Source organism: Rhyacophila brunnea, unplaced genomic scaffold (genome assembly GCF_057557595.1).
Source record: "Rhyacophila brunnea isolate RB1 unplaced genomic scaffold, BYU_Rbru_1.0 scaffold_12, whole genome shotgun sequence".
Taxonomy (NCBI): Eukaryota; Metazoa; Arthropoda; class Insecta; order Trichoptera; family Rhyacophilidae; genus Rhyacophila; species Rhyacophila brunnea.
In genome coordinates this window covers 22,954,351-22,968,764 of record NW_028232774.1, presented here as the reverse complement: position 1 = coordinate 22,968,764, position 14,414 = coordinate 22,954,351, and the positions used below count along the sequence as shown (strand labels likewise).

The window sequence follows — 14,414 nt, the reverse complement described above, 5'->3', positions numbered from 1 at the left end:
CTGTCCTAAACTATTAATACATAGAATTGTCAAGTTTATATGATTCAACAGAAAATTTAAAAACCTGGTAATATATAAAAAGTTCTTTTTATCTTGTAATTATTTTTTAATATCCTAGCTATGTCTCTCCAACGATCCTTGCATTTCATCTTTCGTATAAATGAAGAAATTGAAATGCTCGTAGTGCCGACACAACGCGGCTATCAACGGTAGTGTATCATATGTATGTATTGAGGTATTATCACTGTATAACTGTGTATATAATAGACTCACAGATGTCCGTGGATATAGCACTTTTTCAAATTATTATTTTTCACGTGCATTATAATATATTATCTTAGTTGAAAATGTCCCTCTGAGGCGGACGAAACCGGTACAATTATTTAATAAAAAGCGGAATCAGTACACAAAATTGTGTTTTTATTAAAATTATTATTATTATCTTAGTTTGATATATTATTTATATGAAGGTTGATTCGCATCTAACGGCAAAGATTGCGTAATTTATCCGTTCTGAAAGTGATACATGTGAAAAACGGGCCCCCTAAAATATGTCTCTAAATTTCTTTAGCCACATAACTAGGTATAAAAGAAAATAAATATTTAGTAAAGCCTCATCGTCAGTGAAAACGTTTGACGCGGAAGAGGGAGGTCGCTTACATGGTGGCCCGACCAAGTGCATGGCACTAAATATGGCTAACCGCTAAACCAAATATAGCCTGATTCTCAATTTTAACACGACGTCATTTACAACAATTACTCGTTTATGGTAGGTATTAATATATTTTATGTGGTTATTAAATGTCGATTTCTAAGATGAAAAAATACATGGTACGAGGGTGGGTCAATAATTCCTTAGAAAAAAGCATTAAAACAGTTTTTATTTTTGTATTTTTTTTTTATTTCTCAACATAATCTCCTTGGAGCTCAATACACTTGGTTAGACGTTTCTCAATTTTTTTTAAACCGTCAGAAAAATAAGTTTTCGGAAGGTCCTCAAAATAAGCATTTGTCCGATCGATGACTTCTTCATTTGAAAAAAAACGTTGTCCACTTAGCCATTTTTTTAAGTTTGGGAAAAGGAAAAAGTCACTGGGGGCTAAATCTGGCGAATACGGTGGGTGGTCGACCAATTCGAACTTCAATTCTTCAATTTTAGCCATTGATCGTAAACATGTGTGAACACGGGCATTATCCTGGTGAAAGAGGATTTTTTTCCTGTTTAAATGAGGCCGTTTTTCTTCAATTTCGTTTTTTAGCTGGTCCAATAAAGATGCATAATAATCCCCTGTTATTGTTTTTCCTTTTTCCAAATAGTCAACGAAAATAATTTCACGTGCATCCCAAAATACAGTAGCCATAACCTTACCAGCTGATTTTACGGTTTTCGCCTTCTTTGGACATGGTTTGTCTTCGCAATCCACTGCTTTGACTGTTCTTTCGTCTCGGGAGTATAGTGGTGTATCCATGTTTCATCTACAGTCACAAAGCGACGAAAAAATTCATCCGGATTGCGTTGCATGAGCGACAACAGGGCTTTAGAGGCCACCACCCTATTGCGTTTATTGTCGACTGAGCAAACGCGGCACCCATCTTGCAGAAATATTTTTCATGCCCAATTTGTCATGTAAAATAGAAATGACGCTACCTTTTGAGATCCCTGTAACCTCAATTATCTCACTCAACTTTAATCTTCGGTCACTTAACACCATATCGTGGATTTTATTGATCATTTCTGGTGTAGTCACCTCTACAGGACGTCCTGAGCGTGGTTCATCCTTTGTTGATGTACGACCACGTTTAAATTCATTTAACCAGTTATAAATAGTTGCAAGTGAAGGAGCAGATATGCCGTGAACTAAATCCAACTCATTTTTTATTTTCTTTGCTGTTAACCCTTTTATATTAAAATGTTTAATAACAGCTCTAAACTCAATTTTCTCCATTTTCCATTTTTCCATTTTCCACAAGCAAATTTTTTTTTAAATGTACGAGAAACACACAACAACCCGACCAATCTGATTGAAACTTCGCAGCATACTGAATCGGTAGTGCCGCTGCATGAAAACAAACCGCTTACAGTACTAGTCGCGCCACCTGTCGGCTTTTCTAAGGACTTATTGATCCACCCTCGTACCATAATGACGTTTTTCCTACAGTCTACAGATTATCTAGCTAGCCGGAGTTCGCAAAGATACCCCAAATTTTTCATTTTCGGCCTTCACACAGCACTTCGGCAGCAGTCTAGCTAGACCAGTGGTTCTTAACCTTGTTGGAGGTACTGACCCCCACCAGTTTCATATGAGCATTCACTGAACCCTTCCTAATTGGAAAAATAAAATATGATTTTTTTCAAATTCAAGAAATAGGTATATATTTTACTGGTGCACAAAATGAACCGTGAACAAAACCATTAAAACATGATTTTCACACAAAAACATAATAATGAATATTTACTGCAAATTAGTGTGACTTCTGCTGTTGCCTTTCAGATACCAGTTCAGAAATGCGCGGCTTCACCTTGGCAAGTGCCAATCCCATGGCATTTTCGCAACAAAGTCTGTTCCTTTTCTTCGTTTTTATGTCCAGCATCCTCGAAAAGGATTTCTCGAAAAGATATGCTGTAACAAACGGTATGAAAATCTCCAGAGCTTTCTTAGCAATAACAGTGTACGTTACCATTTGTTGACACCAAAACGTTGAGAGCGTTGTTGTTCTGAAGACTTGCTGTTGAACCTGGCTCTGCTGAATTTCAATGATTTCATCAAGGTATTCATCATTGTCATCTGTTGTCTCAACGCTAAACGTAAACGGCTGTCTCACCCATGCTGGATATGACACTCTTGTAGGGAAGTATCCGTCGAGAGACTTTGCAAGCTCATCTAAGTGCGTGGCAATTGCTTGCTTCAGTTCCGCGGGTACAGGAATGTCTCCGATTCCAGATACATCTTCATAATCATATGAGTCGGGTGTGTGTCTTGACCTCCGCCGAACCCCTGAGACTGACTCACCGAACCCAGGTTAAGAACCACTGAGCTAGACCAAGAACGTTAGTATACCTAATATTATCTTCAATGTTTCCTATTGGCGTCGGCAAACAAAAAACCAAGGTCATTTGTATTATGATAATAATAATATATAAACATATTACTCATTCGTAAATGTATCTATCTTCGGAAACAATTACTACATAGGTACTGTTAAGAGACTTTCACGGTTGTTTATTATCGTAATAGATTTTTGGGTGTTCACCGCGTGTTCTTCTTTCTTCTTTCCTCTAATCTCTTGTGAAAGAACCATACGGTGAGAACCCAAAAATCTATTGAAAATTATCTAATATTATAAATATATAATCGGCATTATACAAAATGTCACTAATCAGTCTGTTACTTGAATCATGGACAGAACAGAACATGTATTATTTTACCCAAATGCAGATAGATATAAATAAGTAGGTAAACAAACTATAAAACTGAAATCATGCACCTGCATCCTGCAAACATTAAAAAAAAAAATTAACTGATACGGTGGCTTCCGAATAACGGCAACTTTTTTGTCTCGTTCTATCGCTATTCAAAATTGTATACGAAAATGTAGGTAATATATTAAGTTTACAACAAGTTATCTTACATAATATAATAATATATAAAGACGCGATACTTGCGTTGACTAATAATAATTATGCATTGTTAAGGTGAACAAGTTCCAGGTTGGAAAAGACATTGATTTAGTGCGCGCAAATTATAAAATATTGGCAATAAAAATACTATTTAATATTTTTATTAGAATACGTAATGTAATATCGTCATCCATGTTTAATTTATTGCGATTAGCTGCTCTATGTATAACTTGTCTATCAATCAGGTTAAATCAAGAGCTTCTCAATCGGTGCGATTCATAGATGGCATTTTTTTTAAATCACTTTATCACGAATAAACACAAGTATCTCATTAAAATAATTGATTTATCTTCATAGTATAAATAAAATCTATTCAATTTAAATTAAGTTTTTTTACATGTACTTACTACTTAGGTATATTATAAAAAAAACAGCCAGATTATTTCAGCTGAAATACGCAAATACGTTGATTTAAAAAAAACTAATAGTTAACTACGTAAAAATTCTTCAGTGAGCCGCTATTTTTTTTATTTGAATAGTGTGCCGTTACTGAAAAGTTTGGGAAGCACTTGGCAAAATCGTTTAAAATGTATGACTTCAATAAATATTCTGAATAAGTTGCCGACCTCTAGTTTAGCAATTAGAACTACCCGTCTTCTTATTAGTATTATTTATTATATACCTAACCAACTTTCAGAATGTTTATTCCTCGGTTAATTGATTTCCATGTTAATCTAATATAGGGATGGTGAACCTTTTCGTATTTGAACACGGCATTATATTTGCGTAATCTATCAAAGCCGCATTTAATAAACTCCGATTTTAGATGCATACATTATAATATATTTGCTATGTTGTGAAAAAAACCTAACTATACTGTATAAGCACTAATTCTGATAAAATAATATTTTTAACTACTTACATATTATGGTTTGGTTAGATAGGGTTCAATTGAATTTTAAGAACTAATCAATACCATCTGCAATTCGTATTCGTTCAATGGAAACAAATAGGTAGGTATGACAGACCAAGTTTAGTGTGCACTATTTATGTTGGATCTCCACAGCCTGCCTCCACCCTTCGCCACTATGTGATATAGGTACTTTACTGTATAAATACACAAAATCATTGTATTTCGTATGGATGGACGATTTATTTTCATATTTTCATGACGGAACAAAAATATATTAAACATACATAACTTGAAAACACCTCAAACAACACAACAAACACAACACAACAAAGAAAACAACACTAGAAAAAATCATATTTGAAAAAAATACGAAACTCAAGGGGATTTGAACCCGTATAACCATTGGTGTCGCGCCAATGCATTCTCAAAATCGTGTGAATTATTCATTAAATAAAAGGAATGGTTTATTAAGGGGCCGCTGAAGAGCTCGACATTAAAATATAAAACACCTGCAAGATATACGCCGATCAGAAAACAGGGCTGACAAAATAATATTATGTAATATAATATTTTTAAAATGATAATTTCATCATAGTTTTTAATCAAACCTGTACAAGTACGTACTGATAACTTAGGTGGATTTTGTAGCAAACATACTATTGATATATACGGGTATATTATTATTATAACCCAATTCAAATTGAACATAGGTTGATACTCAAATACTATTATAGTATGTTTATGATTTCAAGAAAATAAGACGATGGTATAATTAATCCATATCAATTATTTGAAAACATTACATTCGCACTTTGCAAGATAACATCAAAATGTGTACATACTTATTTAAATGACGAATGACATTCATGAGTGAGCACGGATGAAAGCTTGGAAATGTGTCTTTTTCCATTTCAAAATCTTTTAATTGTGTATTATTTTATTACAGATTCAAGGCCAACTTCATATAACTAATAAAAACTACTGTTTGTTTCTACGAATAAAAAAAGACAGGAAGGAATATGTGTACAAATCACGGCAATCAGAAAGGCCGGCAAATATGGCCGACAATGCGTGATACACAAACATAAAATACACAAAATTACAAACAGATTCGAAGTTTGTCGCACACGTACAGACCACGTGATATTTGTTTACGCAAAATCGTCGCTTTACAAAATGGCGAATTTGATTGCCAGATTTTACTGCGATGAATCAGTATGTTCCTTCTTGTCTTTTTTTATTCGTAGGTTTGTTTACTATGTACACCGAGAAATTTCCATTTATAAAATCGGAAACGATTTTTACATAAGAGTTTTGGAATATAATGCAACCAAAACTGGAAAAATTTCTATCATGTGTGTTGACACGTGAACCACAGTGGACATTAAGCCATTTCCACACTGGCAACCTCATTAAATTTTACGATACTTACCATAATTGCTTAAGAAATTTTAAGATAATTATCATAATTATCGTAAAATCTAACGAGGTTGCCAGCAACATGTTGCCAGTGTGGACCCGGCATTAGATGCACAAAACTTAAATAATATATAATATAAATAAAAATTTAAAATTATGACAGACAGCCCTGATGAAATAAATATGAAATATGAGTCGATCGAATCGTCGAGCAAGTTTGATGACACAAACAACTTGTACGCGACCTTTTTATATTAACTAGTAGACCAGATATTATGGACCACACTTTAAAAAATCATATTTTCAATTCTCAAGGCCAATTCTGTAGAACGTCCCCTTGGATTGTTAGCAAATTCAAGTAGACGTTATAACTAAAATATTTGGCGAGAGCCGGGCGTCGGTTAGTAATTAAGGTAATTAATACATATTCCTTGATTTAATACACAAAAACCAATAGTCAATAATAACGTAACTTCATAAGCATTTCATGTATGACCTACTAGTTTAAATTGTCGTAATTATAGATTGGCGCGACACCAATGGTTATACGGGTAGAAATCCCGTCGAGTTTCATATTTTTTTTTCAAATAAGATTTTTTCTAGTGGGTAATATATCTGAGGTGTTTTCAAGTTATCTGTGTTCAATATATGGAATGTTGCATTCTCAAAATATTGTGAATTATTCATTGAATAAAAGAAATAGTTTATTAAAAATGTATTATGTTAACCAGTTAACGGATAATTGTTGTTAATTTAAAATTCAACTATTAATTATTAACCCTTTATTTTAATGCATACTTTACTATTTGTTGGAGAGAATTTGAATGTTTCTTCGTTTTGCGATAAAGATATACAAGACAATAGAAGACGAGAAAACAGATTCATACCTACAATACAAATATAATAATTTAACTTCCAAAATTTGATTCATTTCTAATGCCACGGATTTACCACCCATGATCTGATACACCAATGGCGTTAGTCAATGTTCAATGATACATAATTTCACTGCGTATGACGAAATACGTCATATGCCATAATATGGCGAACGTTTACAGATTGCAATAGCAATAACAGTAAATGGAGTCATCTGTAAATATACAATACTATTAGAGGATCACTTGGCATTTTTCAATACAATAGCTAGGTACAACACTTGAATACAAATACATAAAAGTGGTTTTCTCATCATACGAGTATAATAGTGCGAATTTTGTCGTTTGAAGGGGGAAAACCAGGGAACTCAGAAATAATGGGAACTGAAATACACAACGGGTAAGGCGATAGCAGGTAACCGACTCGAGTAAGGATGAAGCCGGGTTAAACTTACACACGTGTCTAGAATACGTTTAACGTCGAATACTAAAAACTGCTCTCGGTTTATGCATTTACGCTCATTTAATGTTGGTGTATTACACACATTATTGCACGTGCATAATGCGTGCTTCATTTTCGTAGGGCAGTCACACATTCAAAAGCCTGCTTCACCATGCGGCGTATTGAATATAGCCTATTGGTATTCTATTTATTAGGTATCTGTTCTGTGGGGAAAACGATGCTTATATTAACAGTTCTCCCCCTTTTTAACACGGTTAATTCACAGCCGAGTAACTCTAAAGTAGACTTGGTTAAATTACGATGTGATTATAATAATTAATCTGATTTTTTTCCTTGATCTTTGCTATAGAGGCAATATCGACAGTTTACCGTTGCGATTTTCCTAGTAAGGTAGATAGATTATTACTAGATACCTACTTAATGTCTTATTTCTTAGAATACCTAGCAAAGCATGTAGTATGCGCGTATCTGTTCTCTTGAAATGACCTCAGTTATGCAAAGGTAATAAAAATAATCGCATTAAAATAAAAGTGTGGGTACCCTGCACAACTTTAATTTTAATAAAAAAACTACGAAAGTCTTGTTTTTAAACGAAGCATAGACATAATGATCGGGTGATCTGTTGTTCTTGTACCCTCAGGAATTTAAAATAAGTCCTTTATAAAGGTTATGTTACAATGAAAAAATCGCTTGGAGGCGTATCATTGACTGTCATAGAGAATGGTAAAAAAATAGAGTAAATGTACATCTTGCATATAGTCGCACAATACTAATCAATTGATAATTACAAGATAAAAATAACTTTTTATATACTTACAACGTTTTTAAATTTTCTTGTTGAATTATTATGCTCAATAAGCTCAAACTTGTACTTGATATGAAGTAAATAAAAAAACAAACAAATATAGAATACTAAAATGTCATTTTGATTTTCATAGTAACGCACTTATATATTAATAATTTAGTTGCTAGGACCACCCACTTAGCAACTAATAATAGTGGATTGGATTACGGATTTCTTCGGAAATAACTTTTCATACAAAACAGAATTAACTGAAAATTAATTCAATTCTACTTAAATATGGCTAAAAGTATTAAAAGAATGCATTGGTATCGTGTTCTGATATATTCTAAAAGTTTCAAATGTCTAGCTAGTCGGGAAGTTAGTTAAAAATCGATTGCAAGATTTGTACTGGATAAACAACCACCGGACAAATAAAAATACGAGCTAATAAAAACGTTGTAAAATCAATCGATGAACATTTTAACATTGTACAGTTATATAAATTATTTAAGGTAAATACAAGTCAAATGTATTTGTATATTATACATATTTTGAAAATACCTCAGATTTTATAATACTTACTAGAAAAAATCTTTTTTGAAAAGAATACAACGCCCGTCGGGACTTGAACCTGTAACCACTGGCTTCGCGCCAATGATAGCCAACATTAACGCAATTCATGTAACAACTATTAGTTAAATTCGTCGTAATTAAGTAGGCCCCGTATCTTAATTGATCAAGCACACATTGTCTTCATAATATTCATGGATTTTATAATAAACTTATTTTTAAGAAATTATTAATTTTGGTCCTAAAATTTCAGAAACGTAACATATTGTAGGGGTAGAATGATGTAAGATTCTTCTGGCAATGCAGGCGACTCATTCAGGTGTTGGTATCGTTATTTTCAAATGACACCAACACAAACCAAACAAGTGATTTCGTAGTGGCCGAAATGCCAGAAGAATCTGTCCTTCCTCTACTTAAATTTCACTTTTTGCTATTTACTGCTAATCTAATACAATGATATATTTTTATCATTTCTTCATGAGTAGAATAATTATAACTGTCACTTGTCAGAAAGCATTGGTTTTGATGGTTTCTGGTCCAGGATACCCCAGGTTCGGTTCGGTTCGGTTCCTTCCTTTGTTTGTAATTCGATATCTACAATATGTTTTCTTAAGAAATCCGTTCAATTGTTAACTTTTTTTCGACCATGTCCGATCCTAATAAGATCATATGGGCCTCCACAGAGTGGAGGTTTATATTAACAGATTTTGTTTTTACGAGAAATTGATGTCAGCCACTTGCTCAACCTATTAGGTGCATACTCTAACTCATACACACATTGAAAAACAATATATGTGTACTCGCCAGACCTAGGATTCAATCCTGGGACCCACGACGCTATAAGCCGACGCTTAAGCTGCGCAGCCATCGTGGGGTCAACTAGTTAACTAGAATCTACATATTCGTACAATGTACATACTACATGCCCAACCCCTGCCCAACCCCAATTTAGAGGTTTTTTTTTACACTTTGGCCTAGTGCCATTCTTCTCTTGTCAAATTCCTTCATTTTTATTAATCATTCTGTATTCAGTGCACGTGTTCAAATTTTAAACCGCGCTCACCTTCAGATTAATTTTAGTGTTGTATACATTAGTTATATTACATCTGTAATAATAGCTCTTACATATTATATTATTTTAATATACGCTTTTATGATGTCTCGGCCGGGGATTCCCTGCACCATTTCAGCCTTGTAATATTCTTTCATCATATTCTTTGGTTTTCACGTAATTTTGTTTAATGTTAATTTATTAGTTATAATTATTGTTGTTTTTATACTGTATAGTGGTACGTATAGTCTATTTATTGGTTAAAATAAATAACACTGTGCCCCAGTATTTTTTTTCTTTTTTTTTTAATAACCATGACCTTGCTTTTTCGTACAAGGTAGTTGGGTGGGTTAGTTGCATTGATGTGGGGCTAATTAGGTTCCTCCATTTATATCTTTAATTTTCTTCTTTGTTCTTGTGTTCTATTGCTTAGTACTTCGTGGGGCTTTTGGAGGTCAAATTCATGATTATGCTGTCTACGCCGAGTCCTGAGACTCCATCGCTCCCTTTCTAGTATAGGGCAGTCGTTGATGACATGCCACACAGTTTGAGATGTGTTGCCGTCACATGGACAACAGTCATCATCCCTCAATTTAAATCTTTTTAGTTAAGCTCGCACCGCTCTGTGGCCTGTTAGTATCCGTGTGATATTTTTATGTTCCTTACAAGAGTGATGGCAGAGTTTATGTTTGGAACAAATTTCTGTGTTATTGATCCTGTGGCAGATGTTGTGTATCTGGGGTTATATCCGTTATATATACATACATCCTTTATTTTAAAAGCGTATGTTTTTTTTGAAAATCCACTTTTCCCTACATCTGAATCTGGGAAAAGAAAATTTTCGAATGGCAGCTCAGTAAACTTTAAAAAATTATATTGAGCTTGGACTCTTGGAAAAATTTGCAATTTGCTTCTTCTTATGCCATCTCATATCATGGTCGATCACCATTACGGCGATCTTTTCTATATTACGTGCTACCCGAAATAGTTCGTAGTACCGATCGATGACTTCAGAAATGTTCTGGGCACTCGCGAAGCATTTTTCAGCTTTAATGTTCAGCACAAAAAAAAATGCCTGGATGTTACTTTTAAATGTGTTTTGTCGATTACGAGAAGACTTTTCCTAAGCGTTATTACAAGAAAAGGGCATCGATTGACGAGATATCTTCCCTATTTAAAAAAACAATAAATAATATAATATAATATAATATAATGGGGGTGTACGACACGGGTGTATACTGTCACATTTACTCTTCATTAGGTATACGGAGGCTATTTTACAACGTTTTTATTAGCTCGTATTCTTGTTTGTCCGGTGGTTGTTTGTCCAGTACAAATCTCGCAATCGATTTTTAACTATTTTCCCGAGACTAGCTAGACATTTGATACTTTTAGAATATATCAGAACACGATGACAATGCATTCTTTCAATACTTTTAGCCATCTTTAAGCAGAACTGAATTCATTTTCAGTTAATTCTGGTTTGTATTGAAAGTTATTTCAGAAGAATCCGTAAAAAGTAAAAGACTATTATTGGTTGCTAAGGGGGTGGTCCTAGCAACTAAATTATTAATATATACGTGCGTTACTATGGAAATCAAAATGAAATGTCAAAATTACATTTTCTGTATTCTATTTTGTTTGTTTGTTTTTTATTTACTTCATATCAAGTACAAGTTTGAGCATATTGAGCATAATAATTCAACAGGAAATTTAAAAACGTTGTATATAAAAAGTTCTTTTTATCTTGTAATTATTATTTAAAGATTTTTTTTCTTTTAAATATTCATAAAATCAAACGATATCCATTGAAAGTCCGTATTTTCAATTAACCTCTGCACAAGCATTTGAATGGTGGAAAGATAGCACATGTCCGAATACGCAGGTTGCGGAATTGAATCTCGCCGCTGGATCAAAACATTCACACATAGTTTGGTTTCAGAAAATTGGGTCTATTTTGGGTCTATTATTTATTATGCGTTCGGCGAGAATGGTTGACAACCATTACTTAAAAAAAACGATAGTTTTGATCGCCGATGCAATTCAGATAAATGCGGCTGTGCGGTCTATACGGATAATATAATAATACTGTCACGTACGATTTATTTTTCTTAAATGAAGGCCACACGATAACATTTTTGGGATCCACATTTTTAAGAAGAAAAAAATCGTGTCAGTAGGCACTTAATTGACTATTCATAACACGTTGAAGAGATTGCAAATATTATGCATTCACATGTTTTGGACTTGAATACATTTTTAATCTTGTTTCTTTAATTCGTTTTCTTGGAAATATTATTAAGGTAAATATGCTCCTTCTATGTAGTTTTGAGAAATCCTTCATACGTATATTTATTATGAAATCTTTTTTTAATAAGTTTCAGTGTGCAATTTATTATATCCATTATTAAATATAATTAAATTTTATTGTTTGCGATATCTTTAGTAATTACACCAAACGGGCTGTAGAATTATCCTCGATTAATTTTATTTGGCTAAGGTGAAGCGAATGGTGTTGATCATGCCCCCCATCGCCAAGGTTAAGGGCAGTGTGATGCCCTACAGCAGCGTTTCCCAAATGGTATTTCGCGGAGCCCCAGCTATTATTTTTTTTAGGAAAACACTAAAAATAATTATAAAATTGTAATATTGTCGAAGTAAATATTTGTGATCTGCTCATGATGGCGACCCACCACGCTTGCCGCCGCCCCCCCCCCCCAGGCTAGAGGTCTGTCAGCATCCCCCCACCTTATGGGGGCCACCGTGTTAATGAAAACCGTCTTATATAAATATGGAACCTGAATATATGAAACTGAAAAACCCTATGTCTGTTAATTTCCAAACAAACTGAGTAAGGAGTTTGAGGACTTTGTAAGGTTGCTGTATACGAAAATGATACTTCAAACAGAAACTTGCTTAAGCGATTTTGATATGGAAACCAAAGAAGGCTCCATCTTGTATATACATATAATAACACGACCACTAACCACATTCATTGGTGACATACTGTTTGCATGGGACGTCCGCACACGTTACATAATGTCTTCAAAGTGAACACCACTCGTACTCTGTCTACTACTACGTCTTGTCATTTCTACCGCGACACTCCGCACTCTCCCGCGTACATTTTCCATACCCAAACACTTCGCGATATGATGCAGCTCTATGACAATTTGGTGGGACTCTCACCTGCCAGTCGATGTGACCTGTTGCATCCACTCCTGATAATCGTGTGTGCCATAGATATCCACTATTTTAAAATATATTTTTCTTTGTGTAATATTTCAATCGCCAAGCGCATGTGTTGGTAACTGTAATATTGCAATTTATTGTTCTTTTATTTTTTACTTGTTTTTACAATAACCGGTTTGATTTTATAAAACCGGTAATTTAAAATTTGAGTTGAGTGCATCCTTGTTAACATCGATACAATAATTAATTCGATTCTATCCTACTTTGTTAAATAATAACCGGTTTCTACTTTCGGTGAATTAAATAATTATTTCGCAATGCTAACATTTTCATGACTAAGGTCAAACAGTTAGTAATGGACGGACCTGTTCAATTCTTTTGTGATAGGTATTATGTAATATAAATTTTTCGTAATATATCTTTTGATAAATACGTTTTTAGGCGTATCGTATGGCTGCCACAATATGGAACAATGAAAACGTTTCCTTGACGAGGACGGGTTGTTAGTCATACACATACACTCAATGCATATCGTCGGATTCATAATGATCGACAATATATTTTTTTATTTATATAAATAAACATGTCCATCTTATGTCCATGCTTTTTCATACAAGGTGGTTGGGAAGGTTAGTTGCATTAATGTGGAGTTAATTGTGTTCCTCTATTTATCTTTCATTTTCTTTATTGCCAAAATTAAATATTTTGTGTAGTGTTCTTGTGTTGTTTTGTTGTGTAGTATTTCGTAAGGTTTTTGGAGGTCAATTTCATGGTTATGCTGTCTACATAGTCCTTTTCTAGTAGAGGGCAGTCGCTGATGACATGCCACACAGTTTGAGATGTGTAGCTAGTAAATATATTATGACATCACAACTTAAGGGGGGACATGCTCGTCGAAGGTCAAAATTGAGTTTTTATTGTATTTTCAAACCATGATCCTGGACACTCCTTAAACGTTGTAGATAATCTATTTATATAATTTTGAAGCCTTATTATCCTTTATAGTTATTTTAAACATTTGATGACTGCATGAAGTATTTTTGTTACATAAAATAGTATTCTTTTAAACCTCTCGCTCTAATGTTTTAGAATATAGTCATATTTCGGTACAGAACTGTGCAGTGGTGTTAAAAATTTTTACATTTATTAATTTTTAAACGCATTTATAAAACCATTAGTATAATTTATTACGAGATAATTTTTGTAAAATATTCACGATAAAAAATTATTTTGATAATCTCTGTGATCCCAAATTTGACAAGAAATAGGCATTTTATTATTCAAAAAATCGGCAAGATTAACACATTTGAAGATGATTCTAAAGATATTTATTATAAGCTATGTCTTTGATCATTCAAGTGTGATAAACATCTTATGAATAATGATTGCTTTATAATAATTATTGACCTAAGAATAAGGTAGTGTTTTTTTTAAATACGCCATTTCTTTTGTCATTTCCTAATGATTAAGCTACAACATACGGCCGTAGCCATAAAATGACAAACTATAATTAAAGTAGGGAGTAAAA

The 14,414-nt window shown here is 33.5% G+C and overlaps 1 protein-coding gene across 1 annotated transcript in view; it reads left to right on the top strand.

Annotated features, from left to right (window-relative positions):
• LRP1 (LDL receptor protein 1) overlaps positions 1-14,414 on the top strand; it is a 221,064-nt gene that overhangs the window by 199,410 nt on the left and 7,240 nt on the right. The window lies entirely within an intron of this gene.